Below are 14389 nucleotides of genomic sequence, written 5' to 3'. Positions count from 1 at the left end.
TGTCCTTGGATCTCAAGTGAGTCTCCAGTAACGGAGCACGTAGGTGGTCTTGAGTTTTCATCAGTTCTTCTAACCATGTGTCTTTTGATTGGAGCACTCAAAGCCTGTACTTTTATTCTGATATTTGAGAGCTGTGCTCTTTCTGCACTTTGAAATTCTTTTTGTTCTCATTAATATACAATCACATGCAGAAAATTATGTTATTCTGTCTACCCTCTTCACCAAGTCACCCCAAATCCCATTTACAGCCGCTCTCCGTCAGCATGTACTAAGATGCTGTAGAATCACTACATGTCTTCTCTGTGTTGTACAGCCCTGCCCACGACACCCCACCCTACACATTATACATGCTAATCCTAATGCCCCCATTCTTTTTCCCCGCACTTATTACTCCCTTCCCACAAACCCTACCCAGTCCCTTTCTCTTTGGTAACTGTTAGTCCACTCTCGGGTTCTGTGAGTCTGCTGCTGTCTTTTCCTTCAGTTTTTCTTTGTTATCATACTCCACACATGAGTGAAATCATTTGGTACATGTATTTCTCCGCCTGGCCTATTTGACTGAGCATAATACCCTCTAGCTCCATCCACGTTATTGCAAATGATAGGATTTGTTTTCTTCTTATGGCTGCTTACTGCACTTTTTAAACTGGATTTCATTCTTCTTTTTTGTTTGTAGTTTTGCTATGTGCTTTCACCATTGCTCTCCTTGTTATGAGCAGTAGCTTTGTGTTAATCGATATGTACCTATATCTATCTATCTGTCTGTCTATCTATTTATCAATCACTCAATCAATCATCTTTTTGTCTGCCCATCTGTCCTTGTGTACAGAACAGTTAACCAATTACCCTATATCACTTTCCTACACTATGCTTCCAAAAGTCCTGCAAAGTATCTAGGCTGTAGATAGAGCACTGGGTTTACCGAGACACTTGCAGTTCGAGTCGGCCGCGTGTACCTAAAAAACCAGGAAATGGTTGTGCCGGGACTTGATCCCGTGTCTCTATCCTCTGTCCTCTTTCATCTCCTTCTAACTTGCTATCTGTATTTAGCCACATTCTTTGACTAAGTGCTCCCTGAAGACCACAAGTATCATTCCTCTGGGCCTGTTGTCACGAGAAAAGTAAACTTGCTGCTTTGCTCACCACCATGTTTGAAGGACCTCAGCGTGATCACCTCCGATAGGACGGAGGGTCAAATAAAAAGGAACACCAATTTCTAGACATGAGCAGTTGGGAGCTAAGAGTGTATTGTGGGGTGACGAGTTTATTTGAGTGTCCAAACATCCCTCTTTAGGTAGTTATTAGATCTTCACATTCGTGAACATCATAAAATCCACTGATTTCAAAGGCCCAGATGCTTATTATTACAGCAACTCAGTTGTTGAGGTGAGAGAAAATGAGAAGTATGTTGCTGCACCACTAAATCAATGGCTGGGAACGGCTGAAACCAAACAAAAAGAATTCACGGTTGCCAGATAGGGCTATTTTCTTCTGACAGTCTCAGGGGACTCAAACAGAATCCATTTGTTTGATTGTTTGTTTTTCAGTTTCACTCGTGCAGTGTACTTGTCCACACACCTTCGGCTTGTAGTTTGTCTGTGTCCTTGGATCTCAAGTGAGTCTCCTGTAAGTAAGCACGTAGGTGTCTTGAGATTTCATCCCTTCTTTTAACCCTGTGTCTTTTGTTTGCTGCACTCAGTGCCTGACCTTTTATTCTGATGATTTAGAGCTGTGCACTTACTGCACTTAAAGAATTTTTTTTGTCATTAAGCTAAAATCACTTGAAGAACATTATGTTTACTATGCACCCCCCTTCACCAAGTACCCCTGAAAAACCTCTTCAGTCGCTCTCGATCTGCGTAGTTGGATGCTGTAGACCCCTTCACCATGTCCCTCCCAACAGACCCCGTTACAGTCGCTCTCCATCAGTGAGTAGTAAGATGTTATATGATCTCTACTAGCCTTCCCTGCGTTGAACAGCACTCCTCATGCCCCCTCGACCCCAAGCATTATACATGCTAAAAATAATGCCCCCATTCTTTCTCCTCACACTTATCCCTCCCTTCAGACCCACCCTGCCCAGTCCTTTTCCCTTTGGTATCTTTTAGTCAACTCTCTCTCGGGTTCTGTGAGTCTGCTGCTGTTTTTTTCCTTCAGTTTTTCTTTGTTGTTATACTCCACACATGAGTGAAAACACTTGGTACTTGTCTTTCTACTCCTGGACTATTTGTCTGAACATACTACCGTCTAGCTCCATCCAGGTCATTGCAAATGGTAGTATTTGTTTTCTTCTTAAGGCTGCTTACTGCACTTTTTAAACTGGATTTCATTCTTCCTTCTTGTTTGTAGTTTAGCTATGTTATTCACCATTCAACTCCTGGTTATGAACAGTAGCTTTGTGTCAATCGATATGTATCTGTATCTATCTATCTAATGGTCTGTCTGTCTATGTATGTATGTATGTATGTATGTATGTATTTATCTATGTATCTATCTATCTTCCTATCATCTATCTATGATGTCTATCATCTATTAATCTATGTACCTATCTATCTATCTTTCATCTGTCATCTGTGTACCTATCTATCTATGAATCCATCATCTTTTTGTCTGCCCATCTATCCTTCTGTACAGAACAGTTAACAACATAGCCTATGCCTCTTTCCTACATTATGCTTCCAGAAATCTTGCAAGGTAGCTAAGCCATAAGGAGAGCACTGTGTTCACCGATACACTTTCAGGTAGAGTCAGCCGCGTGTGCTTACAAAACCAGTAAATGGAGGTGAAAGGACTTGAACCTGTATCTCTGTCCTCTGTCCTCTTATACTTCCTGCTCACTTGGTGACTTTATTTAGCCACATTCAGTGAGTAAGTGATCCCTGAAGACCACAAGTATCCTTCGTCTGGTCCGGTTGTCGAAAGAAAAGTGTACTTGGTTCTTTGCACACCACCATGTTTGAGGGACATTGGCGTGATCACTGCTGATAGGTGGAGGGACAAATATAAAGGAACACCTATTTCTGGACAGGAGCAGTTGGGAACAAAGAGTGTGTTGTGGAGTGAAGTGTTTATTTGAGGGTCCAAACTTCCCTCTTTAGGTGGTTATTACTTCTTTACATTCGTGAACATCATAAAAAGCAATGATTTTAAAAGCCCAGACGCATATTATTACAGCAATTCATTTGTTGAGGTGAGAGGAAATGAGAAGGAAGTTGCTGCACCACGAAATCTCTGCCTGAGCACTGCTGAAAAAAAAAAAAAAGAATTCACGGTGGCTAGATAGTGCTATTTTCTACTGACTCTCTCTGGGGTCCAAAAGAGAATCCATTTCTTTCTTTGTTTCTCAGGTTCACTTGTGTAGGGAACCTGTCCCCGCCCCTTCAGCTTGTAGTTTGTCTGTGTCCTTGGATCTCAAGTGAGTCTCCAGTAACGGAGCACGTAGGTGGTCTTGAGTTTTCATCAGTTCTTCTAACCCTGTGTCTTTTGATTGGAGCACTCAAAGCCTGTACTTTTATTCTGATATTTGAGAGCTGTGCTCTTTCTGCACTTTGAAATTCTTTTTGTTCTCATTAATATACAATCACATGCAGAAAATTATGTTATTCTGTCTACCCTCTTCACCAAGTCACCCCAAATCCCATTTACAGCCGCTCTCCGTCAGCATGTACTAAGATGCTGTAGAATCACTACATGTCTTCTCTGTGTTGTACAGCCCTGCCCACGACACCCCACCCTACACATTATACATGCTAATCCTAATGCCCCCATTCTTTTTCCCCGCACTTATTACTCCCTTCCCACAAACCCTACCCAGTCCCTTTCTCTTTGGTAACTGTTAGTCCACTCTCGGGTTCTGTGAGTCTGCTGCTTTCTTTTCCTTCAGTTTTTCTTTGTTATCATACTCCACACATGAGTGAAATCATTTGGTACATGTATTTCTCCGCCTGGCCTATTTGACTGAGCATAATACCCTCTAGCTCCATCCACGTTATTGCAAATGATAGGATTTGTTTTCTTCTTATGGCTGCTTACTGCACTTTTTAAACTGGATTTCATTCTTCTTTTTTGTTTGTAGTTTTGCTATGTGCTTTCACCATTGCTCTCCTTGTTATGAGCAGTAGCTTTGTGTTAATCGATATGTACCTATATCTATCTATCTGTCTGTCTATCTATTTATCAATCACTCAATCAATCATCTTTTTGTCTGCCCATCTGTCCTTGTGTACAGAACAGTTAACCAATTACCCTATATCACTTTCCTACACTATGCTTCCAAAAGTCCTGCAAAGTATCTAGGCTGTAGATAGAGCACTGGGTTTACCGAGACACTTGCAGTTCGAGTCGGCCGCGTGTACCTAAAAAACCAGGAAATGGTTGTGCCGGGACTTGATCCCGTGTCTCTATCCTCTGTCCTCTTTCATCTCCTTCTAACTTGCTATCTGTATTTAGCCACATTCTTTGACTAAGTGCTCCCTGAAGACCACAAGTATCATTCCTCTGGGCCTGTTGTCACGAGAAAAGTAAACTTGCTGCTTTGCTCACCACCATGTTTGAAGGACCTCAGCGTGATCACCTCCGATAGGACGGAGGGTCAAATAAAAAGGAACACCAATTTCTAGACATGAGCAGTTGGGAGCTAAGAGTGTATTGTGGGGTGACGAGTTTATTTGAGTGTCCAAACATCCCTCTTTAGGTAGTTATTAGATCTTCACATTCGTGAACATCATAAAATCCACTGATTTCAAAGGCCCAGATGCTTATTATTACAGCAACTCAGTTGTTGAGGTGAGAGAAAATGAGAAGTATGTTGCTGCACCACTAAATCAATGGCTGGGAACGGCTGAAACCAAACAAAAAGAATTCACGGTTGCCAGATAGGGCTATTTTCTTCTGACAGTCTCAGGGGACTCAAACAGAATCCATTTGTTTGATTGTTTGTTTTTCAGTTTCACTCGTGCAGTGTACTTGTCCACACACCTTCGGCTTGTAGTTTGTCTGTGTCCTTGGATCTCAAGTGAGTCTCCTGTAAGTAAGCACGTAGGTGTCTTGAGATTTCATCCCTTCTTTTAACCCTGTGTCTTTTGTTTGCTGCACTCAGTGCCTGACCTTTTATTCTGATGATTTAGAGCTGTGCACTTACTGCACTTAAAGAATTTTTTTTATCATTAAGCTAAAATCACTTGAAGAACATTATGTTTACTATGCACCCCCCTTCACCAAGTACCCCTGAAAAACCTCTTCAGTCGCTCTCGATCTGCGTAGTTGGATGCTGTAGACCCCTTCACCATGTCCCTCCCAACAGACCCCGTTACAGTCGCTCTCCATCAGTGAGTAGTAAGATGTTATATGATCTCTACTAGCCTTCCCTGCGTTGAACAGCACTCCTCATGCCCCCTCGACCCCAAGCATTATACATGCTAAAAATAATGCCCCCATTCTTTCTCCTCACACTTATCCCTCCCTTCAGACCCACCCTGCCCAGTCCTTTTCCCTTTGGTAACTTTTAGTCAACTCTCTCTCGGGTTCTGTGAGTCTGCTGCTGTTTTTTTCCTTCAGTTTTTCTTTGTTGTTATACTCCACACATGAGTGAAAACACTTGGTACTTGTCTTTCTACTCCTGGACTATTTGTCTGAACATACTACCGTCTAGCTCCATCCAGGTCATTGCAAATGGTAGTATTTGTTTTCTTCTTAAGGCTGCTTACTGCACTTTTTAAACTGGATTTCATTCTTCCTTCTTGTTTGTAGTTTAGCTATGTTATTCACCATTCAACTCCTGGTTATGAACAGTAGCTTTGTGTCAATCGATATGTATCTGTATCTATCTATCTAATGGTCTGTCTGTCTATGTATGTATGTATGTATGTATGTATGTATTTATCTATGTATCTATCTATCTTCCTATCATCTATCTATGATGTCTATCATCTATTAATCTATGTACCTATCTATCTATCTTTCATCTGTCATCTGTGTACCTATCTATCTATGAATCCATCATCTTTTTGTCTGCCCATCTATCCTTCTGTACAGAACAGTTAACAACATAGCCTATGCCTCTTTCCTACATTATGCTTCCAGAAATCTTGCAAGGTAGCTAAGCCATAAGGAGAGCACTGTGTTCACCGATACACTTTCAGGTAGAGTCAGCCGCGTGTGCTTACAAAACCAGTAAATGGAGGTGAAAGGACTTGAACCTGTATCTCTGTCCTCTGTCCTCTTATACTTCCTGCTCACTTGGTGACTTTATTTAGCCACATTCAGTGAGTAAGTGATCCCTGAAGACCACAAGTATCCTTCGTCTGGTCCGGTTGTCGAAAGAAAAGTGTACTTGGTTCTTTGCACACCACCATGTTTGAGGGACATTGGCGTGATCACTGCTGATAGGTGGAGGGACAAATATAAAGGAACACCTATTTCTGGACAGGAGCAGTTGGGAACAAAGAGTGTGTTGTGGAGTGAAGTGTTTATTTGAGGGTCCAAACTTCCCTCCTTAGGTGGTTATTACTTCTTTACATTCGTGAACATCATAAAAAGCAATGATTTTAAAAGCCCAGACGCATATTATTACAGCAATTCATTTGTTGAGGTGAGAGGAAATGAGAAGGAAGTTGCTGCACCACGAAATCTCTGCCTGAGCACTGCTGAAAAAAAAAAAAAAGAATTCACGGTGGCTAGATAGTGCTATTTTCTACTGACTCTCTCTGGGGTCCAAAAGAGAATCCATTTCTTTCTTTGTTTCTCAGGTTCACTTGTGTAGGGAACCTGTCCCCGCCCCTTCAGCTTGTAGTTTGTCTGTGTCCTTGGATCTCAAGTGAGTCTCCAGTAACGGAGCACGTAGGTGGTCTTGAGTTTTCATCAGTTCTTCTAACCCTGTGTCTTTTGATTGGAGCACTCAAAGCCTGTACTTTTATTCTGATATTTGAGAGCTGTGCTCTTTCTGCACTTTGAAATTCTTTTTGTTCTCATTAATATACAATCACATGCAGAAAATTATGTTATTCTGTCTACCCTCTTCACCAAGTCACCCCAAATCCCATTTACAGCCGCTCTCCGTCAGCATGTACTAAGATGCTGTAGAATCACTACATGTCTTCTCTGTGTTGTACAGCCCTGCCCACGACACCCCACCCTACACATTATACATGCTAATCCTAATGCCCCCATTCTTTTTCCCCGCACTTATTACTCCCTTCCCACAAACCCTACCCTGTCCCTTTCTCTTTGGTAACTGTTAGTCCACTCTCGGGTTCTGTGAGTCTGCTGCTGTCTTTTCCTTCAGTTTTTCTTTGTTATCATACTCCACACATGAGTGAAATCATTTGGTACATGTATTTCTCCGCCTGGCCTATTTGACTGAGCATAATACCCTCTAGCTCCATCCACGTTATTGCAAATGATAGGATTTGTTTTCTTCTTATGGCTGCTTACTGCACTTTTTAAACTGGATTTCATTCTTCTTTTTTGTTGGTAGTTTTGCTATGTGCTTTCACCATTGCTCTCCTTGTTATGAGCAGTAGCTTTGTGTTAATCGATATGTACCTATATCTATCTATCTGTCTGTCTATCTATTTATCAATCACTCAATCAATCATCTTTTTGTCTGCCCATCTGTCCTTGTGTACAGAACAGTTAACCAATTACCCTATATCACTTTCCTACACTATGCTTCCAAAAGTCCTGCAAAGTATCTAGGCTGTAGATAGAGCACTGGGTTTACCGAGACACTTGCAGTTCGAGTCGGCCGCGTGTACCTAAAAAACCAGGAAATGGTTGTGCCGGGACTTGATCCCGTGTCTCTATCCTCTGTCCTCTTTCATCTCCTTCTAACTTGCTATCTGTATTTAGCCACATTCTTTGACTAAGTGCTCCCTGAAGACCACAAGTATCATTCCTCTGGGCCTGTTGTCACGAGAAAAGTAAACTTGCTGCTTTGCTCACCACCATGTTTGAAGGACCTCAGCGTGATCACCTCCGATAGGACGGAGGGTCAAATAAAAAGGAACACCAATTTCTAGACATGAGCAGTTGGGAGCTAAGAGTGTATTGTGGGGTGACGAGTTTATTTGAGTGTCCAAACATCCCTCTTTAGGTAGTTATTAGATCTTCACATTCGTGAACATCATAAAATCCACTGATTTCAAAGGCCCAGATGCTTATTATTACAGCAACTCAGTTGTTGAGGTGAGAGAAAATGAGAAGTATGTTGCTGCACCACTAAATCAATGGCTGGGAACGGCTGAAACCAAACAAAAAGAATTCACGGTTGCCAGATAGGGCTATTTTCTTCTGACAGTCTCAGGGGACTCAAACAGAATCCATTTGTTTGATTGTTTGTTTTTCAGTTTCACTCGTGCAGTGTACTTGTCCACACACCTTCGGCTTGTAGTTTGTCTGTGTCCTTGGATCTCAAGTGAGTCTCCTGTAAGTAAGCACGTAGGTGTCTTGAGATTTCATCCCTTCTTTTAACCCTGTGTCTTTTGTTTGCTGCACTCAGTGCCTGACCTTTTATTCTGATGATTTAGAGCTGTGCACTTACTGCACTTAAAGAATTTTTTTTATCATTAAGCTAAAATCACTTGAAGAACATTATGTTTACTATGCACCCCCCTTCACCAAGTACCCCTGAAAAACCTCTTCAGTCGCTCTCGATCTGCGTAGTTGGATGCTGTAGACCCCTTCACCATGTCCCTCCCAACAGACCCCGTTACAGTCGCTCTCCATCAGTGAGTAGTAAGATGTTATATGATCTCTACTAGCCTTCCCTGCGTTGAACAGCACTCCTCATGCCCCCTCGACCCCAAGCATTATACATGCTAAAACTAATGCCCCCATTCTTTCTCCTCACACTTATCCCTCCCTTCAGACCCACCCTGCCCAGTCCTTTTCCCTTTGGTAACTTTTAGTCAACTCTCGGGTTCTGTGAGTCTGCTGCTGTTTTTTTCCTTCAGTTTTTCTTTGTTGTTATACTCCACACATGAGTGAAAGCACTTGGTACTTGTCTTTCTACTCCTGGACTATTTGTCTGAACATACTACCGTCTAGCTCCATCCAGGTCATTGCAAATGGTAGTATTTGTTTTCTTCTTAAGGCTGCTTACTGCACTTTTTAAACTGGATTTCATTCTTCCTTCTTGTTTGTAGTTTAGCTATGTTATTCACCATTCAACTCCTGGTTATGAACAGTAGCTTTGTGTCAATCGATATGTATCTGTATCTATCTATCTAATGGTCTGTCTGTCTATGTATGTATGTATGTATGTATGTATGTATTTATCTATGTATCTATCTATCTTCCTATCATCTATCTATGATGTCTATCATCTATTAATCTATGTACCTATCTATCTATCTTTCATCTGTCATCTGTGTACCTATCTATCTATGAATCCATCATCTTTTTGTCTGCCCATCTATCCTTCTGTACAGAACAGTTAACAACATAGCCTATGTCTCTTTCCTACATTATGCTTCCAGAAATCTTGCAAGGTAGCTAAGCCATAAGGAGAGCACTGTGTTCACCGATACACTTTCAGGTAGAGTCAGCCGCGTGTGCTTACAAAACCAGTAAATGGAGGTGAAAGGACTTGAACCTGTATCTCTGTCCTCTGTCCTCTTATACTTCCTGCTCACTTGGTGACTTTATTTAGCCACATTCAGTGAGTAAGTGATCCCTGAAGACCACAAGTATCCTTCGTCTGGTCCGGTTGTCGAAAGAAAAGTGTACTTGTTTCTTTGCACACCACCATGTTTGAGGGACATTGGCGTGATCACTGCTGATAGGTGGAGGGACAAATATAAAGGAACACCTATTTCTGGACAGGAGCAGTTGGGAACAAAGAGTGTGTTGTGGAGTGAAGTGTTTATTTGAGGGTCCAAACTTCCCTCCTTAGGTGGTTATTACTTCTTTACATTCGTGAACATCATAAAAAGCAATGATTTTAAAAGCCCAGACGCATATTATTACAGCAATTCATTTGTTGAGGTGAGAGGAAATGAGAAGGAAGTTGCTGCACCACGAAATCTATGCCTGAGCACTGCTGAAACCAAACAAAAAGAATTCACGGTGGCTAGATAGTGCTATTTTCTACTGACTCTCTCTGGGGTCCAAAAGAGAATCCATTTCTTTCTTTGTTTCTCAGGTTCACTTGTGTAGGGAACCTGTCCCCGCCCCTTCAGCTTGTAGTTTGTCTGTGTCCTTGGATCTCAAGTGAGTCTCCAGTAACGGAGCACGTAGGTGGTCTTGAGTTTTCATCAGTTCTTCTAACCCTGTGTCTTTTGATTGGAGCACTCAAAGCCTGTACTTTTATTCTGATATTTGAGAGCTGTGCTCTTTCTGCACTTTGAAATTCTTTTTGTTCTCATTAATATACAATCACATGCAGAAAATTATGTTATTCTGTCTACCCTCTTCACCAAGTCACCCCAAATCCCATTTACAGCCGCTCTCCGTCAGCATGTACTAAGATGCTGTAGAATCACTACATGTCTTCTCTGCGTTGTACAGCCCTGCCCACGACACCCCACCCTACACATTATACATGCTAATCCTAATGCCCCCATTCTTTTTCCCCGCACTTATTACTCCCTTCCCACAAACCCTACCCAGTCCCTTTCTCTTTGGTAACTGTTAGTCCACTCTCGGGTTCTGTGAGTCTGCTGCTGTCTTTTCCTTCAGTTTTTCTTTGTTATCATACTCCACACATGAGTGAAATCATTTGGTACATGTATTTCTCCGCCTGGCCTATTTGACTGAGCATAATACCCTCTAGCTCCATCCACGTTATTGCAAATGATAGGATTTGTTTTCTTCTTATGGCTGCTTACTGCACTTTTTAAACTGGATTTCATTCTTCTTTTTTGTTTGTAGTTTTGCTATGTGCTTTCACCATTGCTCTCCTTGTTATGAGCAGTAGCTTTGTGTTAATCGATATGTACCTATATCTATCTATCTGTCTGTCTATCTATTTATCAATCACTCAATCAATCATCTTTTTGTCTGCCCATCTGTCCTTGTGTACAGAACAGTTAACCAATTACCCTATATCACTTTCCTACACTATGCTTCCAAAAGTCCTGCAAAGTATCTAGGCTGTAGATAGAGCACTGGGTTTACCGAGACACTTGCAGTTCGAGTCGGCCGCGTGTACCTAAAAAACCAGGAAATGGTTGTGCCGGGACTTGATCCCGTGTCTCTATCCTCTGTCCTCTTTCATCTCCTTCTAACTTGCTATCTGTATTTAGCCACATTCTTTGACTAAGTGCTCCCTGAAGACCACAAGTATCATTCCTCTGGGCCTGTTGTCACGAGAAAAGTAAACTTGCTGCTTTGCTCACCACCATGTTTGAAGGACCTCAGCGTGATCACCTCCGATAGGACGGAGGGTCAAATAAAAAGGAACACCAATTTCTAGACATGAGCAGTTGGGAGCTAAGAGTGTATTGTGGGGTGACGAGTTTATTTGAGTGTCCAAACATCCCTCTTTAGGTAGTTATTAGATCTTCACATTCGTGAACATCATAAAATCCACTGATTTCAAAGGCCCAGATGCTTATTATTACAGCAACTCAGTTGTTGAGGTGAGAGAAAATGAGAAGTATGTTGCTGCACCACTAAATCAATGGCTGGGAACGGCTGAAACCAAACAAAAAGAATTCACGGTTGCCAGATAGGGCTATTTTCTTCTGACAGTCTCAGGGGACTCAAACAGAATCCATTTGTTTGATTGTTTGTTTTTCAGTTTCACTCGTGCAGTGTACTTGTCCACACACCTTCGGCTTGTAGTTTGTCTGTGTCCTTGGATCTCAAGTGAGTCTCCTGTAAGTAAGCACGTAGGTGTCTTGAGATTTCATCCCTTCTTTTAACCCTGTGTCTTTTGTTTGCTGCACTCAGTGCCTGACCTTTTATTCTGATGATTTAGAGCTGTGCACTTACAGCACTTAAAGAATTTTTTTTGTCATTAAGCTAAAATCACTTGAAGAACATTATGTTTACTATGCACCCCCCTTCACCAAGTACCCCTGAAAAACCTCTTCAGTCGCTCTCGATCTGCGTAGTTGGATGCTGTAGACCCCTTCACCATGTCCCTCCCAACAGACCCCGTTACAGTCGCTCTCCATCAGTGAGTAGTAAGATGTTATATGATCTCTACTAGCCTTCCCTGCGTTGAACAGCACTCCTCATGCCCCCTCGACCCCAAGCATTATACATGCTAAAAATAATGCCCCCATTCTTTCTCCTCACACTTATCCCTCCCTTCAGACCCACCCTGCCCAGTCCTTTTCCCTTTGGTAACTTTTAGTCAACTCTCGGGTTCTGTGAGTCTGCTGCTGTTTTTTTCCTTCAGTTTTTCTTTGTTGTTATACTCCACACATGAGTGAAAGCACTTGGTACTTGTCTTTCTACTCCTGGACTATTTGTCTGAACATACTACCGTCTAGCTCCATCCAGGTCATTGCAAATGGTAGTATTTGTTTTCTTCTTAAGGCTGCTTACTGCACTTTTTAAACTGGATTTCATTCTTCCTTCTTGTTTGTAGTTTAGCTATGTTATTCACCATTCAACTCCTGGTTATGAACAGTAGCTTTGTGTCAATCGATATGTATCTGTATCTATCTATCTAATGGTCTGTCTGTCTATGTATGTATGTATGTATGTATGTATGTATTTATCTATGTATCTATCTATCTTCCTATCATCTATCTATGATGTCTATCATCTATTAATCTATGTACCTATCTATCTATCTTTCATCTGTCATCTGTGTACCTATCTATCTATGAATCCATCATCTTTTTGTCTGCCCATCTATCCTTCTGTACAGAACAGTTAACAACATAGCCTATGTCTCTTTCCTACATTATGCTTCCAGAAATCTTGCAAGGTAGCTAAGCCATAAGGAGAGCACTGTGTTCACCGATACACTTTCAGGTAGAGTCAGCCGCGTGTGCTTACAAAACCAGTAAATGGAGGTGAAAGGACTTGAACCTGTATCTCTGTCCTCTGTCCTCTTATACTTCCTGCTCACTTGGTGACTTTATTTAGCCACATTCAGTGAGTAAGTGATCCCTGAAGACCACAAGTATCCTTCGTCTGGTCCGGTTGTCGAAAGAAAAGTGTACTTGGTTCTTTGCACACCACCATGTTTGAGGGACATTGGCGTGATCACTGCTGATAGGTGGAGGGACAAATATAAAGGAACACCTATTTCTGGACAGGAGCAGTTGGGAACAAAGAGTGTGTTGTGGAGTGAAGTGTTTATTTGAGGGTCCAAACTTCCCTCCTTAGGTGGTTATTACTTCTTTACATTCGTGAACATCATAAAAAGCAATGATTTTAAAAGCCCAGACGCATATTATTACAGCAATTCATTTGTTGAGGTGAGAGGAAATGAGAAGGAAGTTGCTGCACCACGAAATCTATGCCTGAGCACTGCTGAAAAAAAAAAAAAAGAATTCACGGTGGCTAGATAGTGCTATTTTCTACTGACTCTCTCTGGGGTCCAAAAGAGAATCCATTTCTTTCTTTGTTTCTCAGGTTCACTTGTGTAGGGAACCTGTCCCCGCCCCTTCAGCTTGTAGTTTGTCTGTGTCCTTGGATCTCAAGTGAGTCTCCAGTAACGGAGCACGTAGGTGGTCTTGAGTTTTCATCAGTTCTTCTAACCATGTGTCTTTTGATTGGAGCACTCAAAGCCTGTACTTTTATTCTGATATTTGAGAGCTGTGCTCTTTCTGCACTTTGAAATTCTTTTTGTTCTCATTAATATACAATCACATGCAGAAAATTATGTTATTCTGTCTACCCTCTTCACCAAGTCACCCCAAATCCCATTTACAGCCGCTCTCCGTCAGCATGTACTAAGATGCTGTAGAATCACTACATGTCTTCTCTGTGTTGTACAGCCCTGCCCACGACACCCCACCCTACACATTATACATGCTAATCCTAATGCCCCCATTCTTTTTCCCCGCACTTATTACTCCCTTCCCACAAACCCTACCCAGTCCCTTTCTCTTTGGTAACTGTTAGTCCACTCTCGGGTTCTGTGAGTCTGCTGCTGTCTTTTCCTTCAGTTTTTCTTTGTTATCATACTCCACACATGAGTGAAATCATTTGGTACATGTATTTCTCCGCCTGGCCTATTTGACTGAGCATAATACCCTCTAGCTCCATCCACGTTATTGCAAATGATAGGATTTGTTTTCTTCTTATGGCTGCTTACTGCACTTTTTAAACTGGATTTCATTCTTCTTTTTTGTTTGTAGTTTTGCTATGTGCTTTCACCATTGCTCTCCTTGTTATGAGCAGTAGCTTTGTGTTAATCGATATGTACCTATATCTATCTATCTGTCTGTCTATCTATTTATCAATCACTCAATCAATCATCTTT

Source organism: Manis pentadactyla, chromosome 13 (assembly GCF_030020395.1).
Source record: "Manis pentadactyla isolate mManPen7 chromosome 13, mManPen7.hap1, whole genome shotgun sequence".
Lineage (NCBI taxonomy): Eukaryota > Metazoa > Chordata > Mammalia > Pholidota > Manidae > Manis > Manis pentadactyla.
This window is presented reverse-complemented; position numbering follows the sequence as displayed.